Source organism: Petromyzon marinus, chromosome 43 (genome assembly GCF_048934315.1).
Source record: "Petromyzon marinus isolate PM22_M1 ecotype Great Lakes invasive population chromosome 43, UKy_Petmar_22M1.pri1.0, whole genome shotgun sequence".
NCBI lineage: Eukaryota > Metazoa > Chordata > Hyperoartia > Petromyzontiformes > Petromyzontidae > Petromyzon > Petromyzon marinus.
The window spans coordinates 7,186,414-7,200,599 of record NC_133709.1 but is presented as its reverse complement, the minus strand read 5'-3'; the positions used below and the strand labels follow the sequence as shown (position 1 = coordinate 7,200,599).

Genomic DNA, 14,186 nt, shown 5'->3' with positions numbered 1-14,186 from the left:
CCCTGGGTCCCATCGCTCCCCCAGGGGAAGGGTACTGGGGAGGTCCCTAGCACACCCACAGGCTCCCTGAGCCTGGTGCTCATTTCCCCCTACCCTGGGTCCCAACTCCCAATTTCACACGTCCCTGGCTCCTCGCAACGACCTCGAACACCTCACAGGTCCCAACCTGGGATTTTTGCACACAGCGTTGGTGTACGGTGCTATTTCAGGAATATGTTGATGTTTTTTTTCCTGGATTTTCGGTTTTCACGGTCACATGTTCATGTTTTTTGTTTGTTGCGGTTGCAACCAATTCAAGAGCCGAATGGTTAACAGGGCTATACCAAATAAATGGAACTATTAACTATGGAACTATAAACCTAAATATCCCAGGCGGACATGATGTCACCGTCCTGCCTCCATATGCATTATGTCACCATACGTGACGTCATCGTACCAGAGGGCGAGCGTGACATGACGTCACTAACTACTATACACATGTTCCAGAGGTTCAAAATGTATGGCTTTGCCATTTTACACCGGTGCGTAAAAATGCAGTGGTTTAAGTGTTCTTACCAGCCACCAGACTATAAAAGGTGGGGGGGGGGGGGAATTGGACAGGGCCCCCTATTTCATCCCTTGCACAGAAACCTATGCCAACCATGTAGCGGTGACATTGCCGAGTGAAAGTGCACTCACGCTTTTTACAAAGGTTCAAGCTTCAAATCCAGCAGCCTCTCTGATTAATACTGAGTAAAAAATCTATTTTAAAAAATATTACGTGCCGTCTGCTTTCACAGTGGACATTGAAGGACCCGTGCTGCCTTTCACGAGAGTAGTTCATTGTGTGCCGGTGTCATGGTCCAAATTTGGCAAACCAACGGGATTATTTTGGCAGATCGCATAGCTTGGGTAATATTGTTGGCACCGGTTCTGGCTCTCTTTTGACTTGTATGTGGTTTCCCATGCCTCCGTTTGAAAACGGCACATTTTACAAATTGTACAGCGTTGTGTGATGCAATTTTCACGAATTACGCTTTAAAAATGATACGTTACTTTATTACATTAACCATGCTATGCATCTGGTTGTCAAGTTAAAGTTTATTTTGTTTAGCCAGGTGAGAACAGATAAGCTAATTTGAATGACCCTGTTGCATCAGTCTGCAAGTAGGAGGTGATAATCTCTATTTTTAATCCCAATTGAGAAATTTACGGGGAATTTTCCAGTTCGGCAAATTTGGACCCTGACTATGGCACGCAATGACCTACTCTTGTCTCGCAGCTGAACAAATGAGTTGACATTTTCGGCAATGGCCCACAATGGACCGCAAACTAATTTTGACATAGTTGGAAACAGGATTTTGCTCAAATTTAACATATTTATCGTCACTTACAAAAACAATCTTTGTGACAAAAATTATGTGTATAGCTTGGGGACTTAACAGGCTTCTAAGAATCATTTTAAATTTGGGGGAACAAGCACACATCAAGGCAAAATGTCGATTCTTCAAGGGAACCCATGGAGACGATTCAAGGCATACCAAATATGGGTTGTCTCAAGCTTCTCGGAACTAAACATTGTAACCCCACTGTGGCTTGTGGGACATCGATATAAATAAAAAGCACGCATCTTGGATGTAAATGAAATGCACGCGAGCATATTTACCAGTAGTTGTTTGTGTACACCACTCTGACTTTCCAAAGAGACTCCTCTTGGATCTGTGTCACGAAAGAGATTGTCATCTCACATTACCACATTTATTTAAAAACACTGCATTTATAGCACCATGCATTGTCATACTCTCTTCGGCACGATGTTGTCCCCCCATGTACTCTCATTTACCGTCATGCAAAAACACTCGTTAGTTTGAAAGTGGCCAAAATCCCAAGTGAGCCTGAGACTTTTCTGGACAAAGGATGTAACTCCAAAGAAGTCCATCTAAATGTTGCATCACCAGCATGCTTGCAGATAACCATCAGCATGTCATACAGCATGATGACTTTGCACAACCCCTACATGCAGTTCTAACATACCTACGATATAATGTCATATAATTTTCAATAGGGTACATTATATTCCCATTAATACGATTCACAGCACAATTCAATATTGACTAACAATAAAATAATGCTTTGGTAGCTTCTTTTATATTCTTGGTTCTTTCGGTAAAGTCACGTAGAAGGGAAACAATAAAATAATTGATGGTTCACTCTTACGGTGGCTTTCAGACCGCATCCATTATTTTCGTCTCCCCCTCCTCTTTTCCGAACATAGATGGACTCGTCCATCTGAAGAAACTGTCAAATCGCTCTCCGTGGTGCTAACGTTAAAAAAACGCCACTTTTAAAAAATGTTCTTGCTGTGGTTTTCACACCTGATGATAATTGCTTGTGTTGCAGTCGGAACGTCATGAGAATTTTATTGTTTTATATTTTTATTATTTTATTGTTTCCCTTCTACGTGACTTTACCGAAGGAACAAAGAATATGAATCCCTGCAGTCACGAAAGCTTTAAATCTAAATTTAGGTTATTTTAGTCATGAACAAATGAGCACGTAAAATTATAAGGTAGAAAACATGAGAAACGTATTAGAATCAAAGCATAAATAATAAGTGTAATATTAAGAGTACTTGAAATTATATGAACTTGCTAACATTTTATTATACGGTTATGTATCAAAATTGTTCTTAGTAAAATTTGTAAAAAAAAGTTCAATTTTTGAGGAGACACTCAAAACCATCACCTTACCCTACATTGCAGGGGTCACTAAAAAGATCTCCAAAATCCGGAATAAACACAAGAACCAGGTCCGATTCCACACAGTACATAAAATCCGTGATCTGGTTCCATCTGTAAAAGATGCTGTTCCAGACATACAGTATCCGGGCGTTTACAAACTAAAGTCCCTCTTTGGTAGCAACTACATTGGGGAAACCAAACGACATATCTCGGACCGCATCCGCGAACATAAAGCAGACTTGAAACACGGTAGGACGAACTCTTCTGCCGTGGCAGATCACTGTTATAATTCAGTGGGTTCAAATGGCATTGACTTCTCCAAGACGTAGAATATATTAAGTACATTTATTATATTGATGTGATATAGACTTAATTTTTTTACATCGGTTTACTTTATGATAGTTGGTTAGTTGGAGACCTTTAGCGTCCATATACTAAATGCCTCTGTTGATATGTAAACTTTGACTTTAACACAGCTATTTCTGTCACAAGCTAATCCCTCTGCTATTTCAATGCTAAATTCTCCTGCTCTGATATGTAAACCCCTTTGTCAAGGCTCTTCACGCCTCTCACCGAGCTTAAAAGACGCTATGGTTTACTTTATGATAGTTGATAGTTAGAGGCCTTTAGCGTGCATATACTAATTGCCTCTGTTGATATGTAAACTTTGACTTTAACACAGCTATTTCTGTCACAAGCTAATCCTTCAGCTTTTTCAATGCTAAATTATGCTGCTTTGATATGTCAACTCCTTTGTCAAGTCTCTTCACGCCGCTCACCGAGCTTAAAAAAGACGCTGCGAATCTTAGCAGCGTTAATTGAAGCTCTGTCGTCCCGACAGTTCTGTTCTTTCACCTGAAGAATGCTACTTGTGTTGTGGCCGAAACGTCGTGAGAATTTTATTGTCTTATTTTATTTTATTATTTTATTCTCATTCTACGTGACTTTACCAAAAGACCCAAAGAAGATGAATCCTTGCAGTCACAAAAGCTTTAAATAGAAATTTTCATACCATATTTTCAGAATGCCGCAGAAGACAGCCCTGTTACAAAATCTGTTGTTTCTTCACTCAGAGCTGATGGTGCATATTGGCCCATAATCATATTGCAATAAACTTCAATTTATAAAAAAAAATATTGTTTAAATTATCCTGTATCCTGTCAATATATAATGAAAATCATAACAATGCTAAATGCATACTAGCATTTAATTCACGAATAGTTCAGATTTTGTTATAGAATGTATTTCGTATTTAATTTCATCGTTCTTAATTTTGTTGCTGAAATCATTTCACATCTGCATCATCATGTATGATATTGGGAAAACGCTGATTAAATGGATATATAACGAGGTTCTCAGATGAGTGGCTCATCACTTCAGACTCCGTTCGCAGGATCATCGCTGATCACCTCCAAAAGCAATCACCATGCCTATCGTCGACTCTGGAAGTGTTGCGCCTCTCAACATGTCCACACCGGAGGTCTCATACTTCAATTATGCGACCTCCGGTGTGGACATCCTCGTGAAGAAAGGCAATCTTTTATTATGAGCAGTGAACACGTAGAAACACCTTCATTTCGTAAAATTTTAATAACATAGCAATCGTGTTAATTCTTAACCATAATACGTAAGTAGGATAAGTGGAATTTTTAAAATATATTTTGTCATTACCATTATCCTGATGTATTGCATCTTCGGTTAACTATCTGGCCCAATTGACAAATAAATTTAAATCACAGAATGATCCTTCCTTCAAAACAGGTTCTTCACCAGCACCCCCGCTGTTCAGGAATTCTTCCCCAAGTTCAAGGGGATGACTTCGGCTGATCAGCTCAAGAAATCCGCAGACGTGCGCTAGCACGCCGAGAGGATCATCAACGCCGTTAACGATGCCGTGACGTCCATGGATGACACCGAGAAGATTAGCATGAAGCTAAGGGATCTGAGTGGCAAGCATACCATAAGCTTCTAGGTGGACCCCCAGTACTTCAAGGTAACGCATGCAGTGAACATAACATTCAATCGCTACTGGTTGGCTCTTGGGTGATTGCTGCCTACAGCTGTTAGCAAGATTAGTACAGGGTTTACTAATGAAGATACATCTCAATCCCTCTCACATAGTGCCTTTGTATCCACCTAAAACTTGATATAGAGTAGTTACGTAAATATTTATTCTACTCAATCGGTCTGTAAGGATCCCCCACTCTCCCCTATTTTATTTAATTTCACGATTCAGTCTGCAATTCTATTCAATAATATGTTTTATGGCCTAGTGGCAGCCGGGATCATGAATAGCCATTTTGCACAAAGTACAGAAGTTTAAAAAAAAAAGTTTTACATTCACTATTAGATGCTTGTGTAATGAAAGATAACCTATTTTAATTGCCAAATCGAATTTTCTCTGATGTCTTTCCAGGTCCTGGCCGCGGTCATTGCTGACACCGTTGCCGCAGGCGATGCCGGCTTCGAGAAGCTCATGAGCATGATTTGCATCCTGCTCAGGTCCGCCTACTAAACCAACGTGCACGGCCACTCCTGCAAGACTGCTACGCAACTGCCTTTGCCACGTGATTTGCACCAGTTTATGTTGACAGAGATAACGAATGTCTTGGAGAATGAAACATCTTTCCGAGATGTTTTTGTCAATGACAATAAATTGAATGTAACTTTCCAATGAAAATCAATAAAAGTTCCATGCATACAGGTTTTGGAATGTGTGCAATTTAAAGAATGATTGAAACGTGTGACCTGCATTGTGGATGCTGCTATGGTGTAATGGTTGACAGATCTCTCAGTGACAGTGTCAAAGGAGCAACGTTTGAGTGCCACTTTACCAGAGATGTCAACGGTGGCTTGGCTGTTGGGTGTACAGGCAGTGCAACTAACCTGGGGCCCATAGTCTGGAATGATTGAGGCACCAGGCTACGAAGTAGGCATGGCGGGAATTTGGACAAGGGGCACCTAGGCCTAGGCTAAGCATACTATGCCTTTGATTGTCATCAGCAGCTGTATTACATCTGAACAAATATAAGCTAACATTTGTTAAAACTGCTCTATTCTTCAGAACAGAAAGCATTGCCAAAAGATTGCGATGTTTGGTAAAATACTCTCGGAAAGTTGATGCCCATTTCTTACCAATCTAACGCATTTGTTTTAATTACAAAAATAATGTTTATAGCTTGGGGCCATTCCAGGCGTGAGAATTAAAACATTTTGAGAAAATAACACATTCATGCCTATTTTGAGTAGCTGAGGTGGCACATAAATACCGTCGAGGCCATGCCGAATTTGTCCCATGGTCCTTAATTTGACTAGACGAGAAGTTTTAAGAGTTTTTAAACTATATGCTTAGCTCTTTCGGTAAAGTCACGTTGAAGGGAAACAATAAAATAATAAAATATATGAAACAAAAAATTCTCACGACGTTTCGACCATAACACAAACGGTCCTCATCAGGTGTGAAAAACCAACGGCAAGAAACATTTGAAAGAAGTGGCGGTTCGCATTTATTTATTTATTTTTAAGCGGTGTATTTGTTTATAAAAAAACACGTTAGCACCACGGGCAGCGATTTGGCACTTTACTTAGAAGGACGAGTCCATCTATGTTCTGAAATGAGGAGGGGGGAGACGAAAAATTAATGTATACTGTCTGAAAGCCACCTTAAGCGTGAACAATCAATTAAGACCTGAAATGTCTTATCACATCCTTCCAATGATTGCTAAGCCAGAATACATCTTCTCGGTTGAAATTGTCTCTGTGCTAGTATATGTGGATAGAAGAAGGACCCTCTTGAGGAGCCTTTCAAAACCATCACTTTACCCTACATTGCGGGGATCACAAAAAAGATCTCCAAAATCTTGAATAAACACAATATCCAGATCCGTTTCAACACATTATGTAAAATCCGTGATCTGGTTCCGTCTGTAAAAGATGTGATTCCGGACATACAGTACCCTGGTGTCTACAAACTAAGTTGCCTCTGTGGTAGTAGTTACATTGGAGAAACCAAACGCCATGTCTCGGACCGCATTCGTGAACACAAAGCAGACCTTAAACACGGTAGGACCAACACCTCGGCCGTGGCAGATCATTGTTATAATTCAGTAGGCTCACATGCCATTGACTTCTCCAAGACAGAGGTTCTTTGTAAGCCATTTGGCTACCATGAGAGATTCGTTCATGAAGCTATCCACATATACAAGCACAGAGACAATTTCAACCGAGAAGATGGATTTTGGCTTAGCAATCATTGGAAGGATTTGATCAACCATTTCAGGTCTTAATTGATTGTTCACGCTTAAGGTGGCTTTCAGACAGCGTACATTAATTTTTCGTCTCCCCCCTCCTCTTTTTTGGAACATAGATGGACTCGTCCTTCTAAATAAACTGCCAAATCGCTGCCCGTGGTGCTAACGTTTTATTTTTAGAAATAAATACACCGTTTAAAAATAAATAAATAAATAGATAGATGCAAACCGACACTTCTTTCAAATGTTTCTTGCCGTTGGTTTTTCACACCTGATTATGACCGTTTGTGTTATGGTCGAAACGTCGTGAAAATTGTAATTGTTTTATATATTTTTTATTATTTTATTGGTTCCTTTCAATGTGACTTTACCGAAAGAGCTAAGAATATGAATTACTGCAGTCATGAAAGCTTTAAATCAAAGTTTTTAAACTGTTGCTAGGTTTGCGATTGGACAGTAATTAACAGGATAATTTCACTTGGAAACTATTTTCTTGAGCAGTGAGGTCACATGGCCTAGTTTCAGAAAAGTAGGAAACATGCTGCATGGGGAAAAAGACAATAATGCCAGACAAAGCGGATGCAACATAAATTAAACAGATGAGTGTTGACGTTCAGGAATGATGAAAAATGCAATTAAAAGGCAATCGCAACAAAACTCGAGGAAGCAGCGGGGCAGGTCATGTGACTCCTATGAAAAAGGACTGAATAGTTTGTGCGAAAATAACCCCTAAAGCCTTGTAAATACAGTAATTTCACATCAGTGACCACATCATCTGTGCTAGGTATTATACATCAACAAATTGTATACAGGAATTCTGAAACGATCGAGCCAGGGGTAGTAGCACACACCTGCGATCCGTAAACTTTTGGGAGGTGAGGATTGGTGGAACACCCAGATGTGTAAAACTCTGAACCGTATGGATCTGAAAACTAAAATGTCCCTGTACAAGAATAGAGTAAACTGTATGAGTTGACATGGTATGTATAATAATGTAAGACGGGTCAGCACTGCAATTTGCTTTGCTCGTGCCATTTCTGGCCTCACGAGGGATATTTTTGACCTTTTCTTCCACGCTCGCCCAAGACGTCTTGGAAGAAGTTGGAGTCAATGCCATGAAGTCATAGTGATTGTTTTTGTCCTGCTCAAATGAGCATTGAGGCGGTGGCTCTATATTTACAGCACTGAGCCTGTGGTGACAATTAGTTCAAACATCCATAATAAAGGTTTTTTGAGATTATATCGCATAAATATAAATACGTCGTTAAACTTGCCAACACCCGACACAGCTTTTATGAAAAGGCAAGAAAAAACAAGTTTAAACGGGTAAAGAGTGCACCCCTTTATAATCATCGCTGGCAGAAAGGCCTCCACCAGAGGAAGTTCTGGACAGGCCCCTGTGATGCCACGACAGCGAAGCCGCTCCGCCGAGGGCGGGGCCGCCGCCGTGCTGCTGCAGTAGAGAAGCCACCCGGCTTCCGTCACAGCTCTTCCCCCACCATTCCCACATGAACACACACATACACTCACGTAGGGCCTTGTGGGGGGTCACCTGCCCCTGAGTTTTTACCCGAGAGACCCCCTCGTGGGGGTGCTCCACGGTTTCTCAGGGCCATGGAATTGGCAGAACCCCTCCCAGGCCGGATGACACTGCGGCGCCGTGGATTAAGTTAAAATTGTATGGTCACGGCGAACTCACTGAGAACCGCAATGAGGAAATGCCCAAGGCACACGCAATGGCAGGCAGGCGGGGGGCGGGGCGGCGCAGATTGACCTTGACGGTCTGTAAACGATGTGTGCGATCACCACAAACTGGCACACGATCACCACAAACTGGCACACATCGTTTAAACAATGGTGGGCGGGGCGTCGGACAGGGGGGATAATCCGATTGGCCAGGGGCGGGAAATCCGAGGCTAGGACAGACCTGCCCTGCTGACCCGCACTAACACGAGTAGAATCATTCTAGTTAAATAGAGAATAAACCACCAGTAGACATATAACCGTGTCGTGTTGTCTCTGTGAGTACGGGGAGGGAGGGGGTGCGTGGTGTGGTGAGCCTGTGCGTTGTGTGGTGTCTTGTGTTTGCGCACGAGCGTATATTTTGCCCGCACGTGCGCGGTCGCCGTGCACGTTAACTGTGAGCCTGTGCGTTGGGTGCCCCGTGTGTTCTGTACGCGTGGGCACTCTCGCCGTTGCGCAGCTCGTGGTCAGCGTGTACGAGAAGGGCACCGCGGTGTATCTGCGAGTTGGTTAGTGCAGCTAGTTAAATCATGCCCCGAGGAGCAGCAGCGAAGGGGGGGGGGGGGAGCAGGAGGACGGTGGGTCACAGGAGAACGGGGAGACGGGGGGCAGTCTCCCTAACACCCCCTCCAGAGTGTGTTTTGGCCTCGTCTTCCACGCTAGCCAGGCATCCTTGAAAGAGGTTGGGAGTAATCCACAATTTAACCCGGCACACACTGCCAACCGTCGTAAAGAATAACTTGATGGGAAGTCCCAGTGGATGCTGTACACCATTATTCCACAACAACACCCGACACTGAGAACGAGGAATTGCAATTGCAGAGCCATTGCTTGTTTGAAGGCTCTCAAACTATACTGTTACAGTGTCAGTAACAGTAGATCCCAGTCATGTTTGTAACAGTACATCCCAGTAGTGTAGTGCTGTCAGTAGATCTCAGTCTATCACAGTTCAACAGTAGATATTTGCATAGTTTTGTCGTGTCAATGGAAGTCAATCCCAGTACATTCTTGGCGTGTCGGTGACAGGAGATCCCATTAGTGTTACAGTGCTGGTGATAGTATATCCCGGTTGTGTTGAGTGTCAATACATCCAGTACAGTATTAAAGAGTCAAGTGACAGATTCCAGCACATTTTTATTACGTCAGTGCAGTAGTTCCTTGCGCAGTGTTCCCTTGACAGGAGGTGTCTAAAAGTAATCTCGGGACAGTGTTACACTGCCATGAGCAGCAGACACCGAGGAGTCAATCCGCAGGGCAACTCAGCCCTGTAACCACTGCCAAAGCCTCAAGTCTACCCGGTCCGTGCCGAGACCTTGAAAAGCTCTGCGAGCTGTCCAACCGCTGCACCTTACTTGGTTTGTGCCGGCACCCGCGAGTCCATGACCTGTGCAGCCCTGCTTCGTCCTGTGTCCACGACCTGTGAGCTTTTTACCTCGACTAAACATGATTCATACGATGCTGTATTATAAAAAAAGTACTTTTCTGCTGGATTTCTGGATGGCTGACCACTTTTGTTTTGAAACGCATCTACCATATTAAGCGTCAGAAAATTGTGTCATATTCAGTTACTGTATTTTAACTGATGGAAATTATAAGGAATGCTCCAAAGCATTCTGTTCCAGCAGAATCTCAAGGAAAATTGTAGAACAATATTTTGGCTCCAAAGCAAATTGGAAGAAATGCATTAAGACCCAGATGAGAAATTGGAACGTTTAGATTGTAATTTTCCATCCCTGCTCTCATATTCATAACAGTACTGATGTGCGGTAATTAATTAAAATTCATCTCACTCTTTACAAAATGCGCCCCATTAAATTATTTTTTTTATATTTTTTGTCACAACCCAAAAAATGTGGAAAGAATGAGTGATGGAATGTTACCACCTTTGTCTCGAGGCCCAATACCCGGTGGGTTTTAGCAGGAAGGCCACCTGTGTTTAGACCTTAAACACAGGTTCGGTCACATTTTTCGAATAAAAAATAAATGACATGTCTATGCAAATTTGTGAATGAATGTTTCACGTGGAATACGATTCACACTTTCTTACAGGCAGCCTCAAGGTCATTTGAAAGTGGGTTTCAAGACACCAAGCAATAATCATAATTATTTTATTTTATCGTAACACAGCAGTCACTGAGTTTTATTTGTAATTTCCCCTATATATTTCAGATAGAGGCGTATATACCAGCATGTTCCAGCAATCCATCCTACCAGTGATAGACGACGACACGTACAAAACAAATGCATTTTGGGGTTCTACATTACCCGACAACACAATATGTGCTGGTGATGGTTCAAGTGGTGTATGCGATGTAAGAATATTTCTTGAGTGACAATTTGTGACTCAAACAAGAAATGTCTAGATTTGGTCTATGGAAAATATGGCAACCCTACGTGAATCCCAGTGAATGCCCTTATTCAATTTACATTTGAGACTCAGTAAGGCTTTCTGATATAAATAAAGTTAATTGCCAGTCATATGATGATCTTTATACAAATAATCAAGTCTCCCTAATATACAACAATTCCAATTTAGAATATAAAACAGTAACTGATCAAATGGATAAAGAACCTAAACATATTGCAGTAAACTATACCACTTTTAAAGGGTAAATGCATCTAAATTATATTAAATTATTCAATGAGTTCTCCATTGACCCCATGTCCCCAGCTTTTAATATCAATTTACAGGGCTGAAACTACGCTATAAAATGTATCCATTGACAATAAAAAGCCCGATATTTAGACGAGAAAAGCAAAATGCATAATTTTGTGTCATAATATTGGGCCTGCGAAATTGTGTCATTGGATGTATAGAGTGGTTTCAACCATTGTATTGGCCTTTAACATTACAATTACGTTCCTAGTCGATTTTAAAACAAATAACTGTGTTGTAATATTGCTTGTCAGTAATATTTCATGAGATTAAACTGTATTTTATGTGAATTTCCAATGTGCAGGTGATGGCGCGTTATTAAACTTGGAAGGACATTCTTGTGGCCAATCAACGGTACTATCAAGATGGTCATCGCCGTCTTAACACATACTGCATCTTTTGATTTAAAGCTTTCGTGACTGCAGGGATTCATATTCTTGGTTGTTTCGGTAAAGTCACATAGAAGGGAAACAATAAAATAATAAAAATATAAAACAATAAAATTATCACGACGCTTCGACTGCAACACAAGCAATCATCATCAGGTGTGAAAACCACAACAACACCTGATGATGATTGCTTGTGTTGCAGTCGAAACGTGAAAATTGTATTGTTTAATATTTTTATCATTTTATTGTTTCCCTTCTACGTGACTTTACCGAAAGAACCAAGAATACACATACTGGATCACTGATATTTACATCGTAATGTTTCTTGAAATATTACCACAAGCTTGTTTAATACAACATGAATCAATGTTTCCGTTTCAGCCGTTTTAACTTCTCAATGCTTGCCATGTAATTCCTGTACCTTTTCCCCTTTCTCCTCTCAAGTAATAATTATGAACTCTGTAACGTACTCCCAATTTGTTTAAGTAATTATACTGTTAAAAGCACATAAAACACAGGAGTTTTTTTTTCTATCGCACCTTAAATTATTATTTTTTTCTCTAGAAACCTTTATATGCTATACTCGTGGTTGCATGATTAAAATGTTATTTCATAAATGAATTCCAAATAGATGGACATTCACCCATTTTTATACAACAATTACAATGTAAGCAGAATTAAATTCAATCACAGATACATTGCACACCATCAGCACTACAGAACCATGATGCATGCAATGTGGTGCGTGATATGTTACTCTCCCGTGCGTGGCTGGAATTGGGTTGTGCAACATGGTCAACTTTATAGAATTACTACAAATTATTAGCATAATTAATAGAAAAACTATATATGCAACAAACTATTATTATAAAGAAAACTCAGTGCGTTCACATACTCGCCAATCAAGAATAGTAAAGACGTAAAAAAAGGGTTTGATTTGTGAACATTGATAGAAAATGACAGTCACACCGTGCAATATTACCGCACTGGGTGTAATATAATTGATCAAGGCGGATGTCACCGATTGTCATTTAAAAGTGATTGAGCATACAATTGTGGATACATTGGACATGATTCAAATATTTGCTAAGCCACTGAACAAAAACGCCTAATTCTGTGTTTGGAAATAGCCGAAACCATTCATGGCCCCTTCCCACGTATTCCGATTAAGCAAATTACGTGTGAACCAAGTACGCGCGCCCGTCACGCAATTTCGTTGGGGGTCGACACCCTTGCATATAATTTAGGGTCGTAAAATGACACGAGGTAATCCATTAACCGTTTTTAGAATCGATTACCAGTCAGAAAAGTAGGGAACGGTGCCGTTTACAGTGGAATGTTCGCGATTGCATTTATTGGTACGCGGAAACGAGCAATCTGCACAGCGGTCTAAGTACATTTGGCCTCATTTCTCAGTTAAAAGTGCAATCCTGAAATTAATTATTTTCTTGCTCACTCCACCGCTGGCGAAATAGCCTTAATTACACGCAGTTCTATTGCGTATTTGGTCTCCTCTTCCACGCTGACCAAACATTGGAAGAGGTGGACGTATCCACACTTTATCCCACCCACATACAACCTTGTCAAACGATTGTGGTGTAACCATTTAAGAAACGGAAATTGAAATGGGGAAGACATTTTCCCATTGCAACTGTCGTGGTGTATGTGACATGCTCGTTTTCACACCATGGCAGCTCCCTTCATTCATCAGTGAAAACGTTAATGTTTATTGCTCGATATTTCTCTACAGTATGTGCAAAAACACGTGTTTTACCCGTGTTTTTATTCGGTTATTGTACCGGTAATGCAACAACAACAAAAACAGATTTTAAAAAACACCCTCATATGATCGTTCACAAGAATTCAGAAGTTCCAAACCGAGCAATCAGCATTAGCCCGCAATACAACGCTCCCTACTTGAGGCGCTACGCTTGTGCTGCATATAAAGAATCGGATTTTTTTATTATTTAATTTACTTATTGTTTCTTCAGAGTATCCTGTACTGATAAAGCCAATAGAAAGCGAGCAAGTGTATATTCTCGTTTTTAATGCTCTGAGAGTATGTAACTATTAAATTCTCTGAAAGTATGTTACCACATTTATGGTAAATGAACCGTAACAGAATTGTGCATGCTACGTCTAATGTGTGAAAACGAAGCTTTTGGTGTGGCTATAACACGCATTTTGTGGCATTGGTGTTAATCACAAATGAGTTCATCATTTAAGTATGACTAACAAAATCAGGAGGGGAAGAAATTAAGTAGGCTAGACGTGGTTGTCAGCAGCATAATGGCAACAGGTAAGAAACTATTTTTTTACAGATAAAATAGGTGCACACTGCTATATACGTCGTAATTGTATTCCGTGAATTGTATCCCATGGGTTTTATCGAATAGTTTGACTTCATGAAGTAATTTACAGACTTAAC

At 40.8% G+C, this 14,186-nt stretch overlaps 1 long non-coding RNA gene across 1 annotated transcript; it reads left to right on the top strand.

The window, feature by feature from the left end:
* Positions 1-3,988: 3,988 nt before the first annotated feature.
* LOC116951685 (uncharacterized) lies at positions 3,989-5,240 on the top strand. Its single transcript, XR_004404275.2, has 2 exons — positions 3,989-4,713; positions 5,137-5,240. It is a non-coding gene; the product is annotated as an uncharacterized LOC116951685 (long non-coding RNA).
* The last annotated feature ends 8,946 nt before the right edge of the window (positions 5,241-14,186 follow it).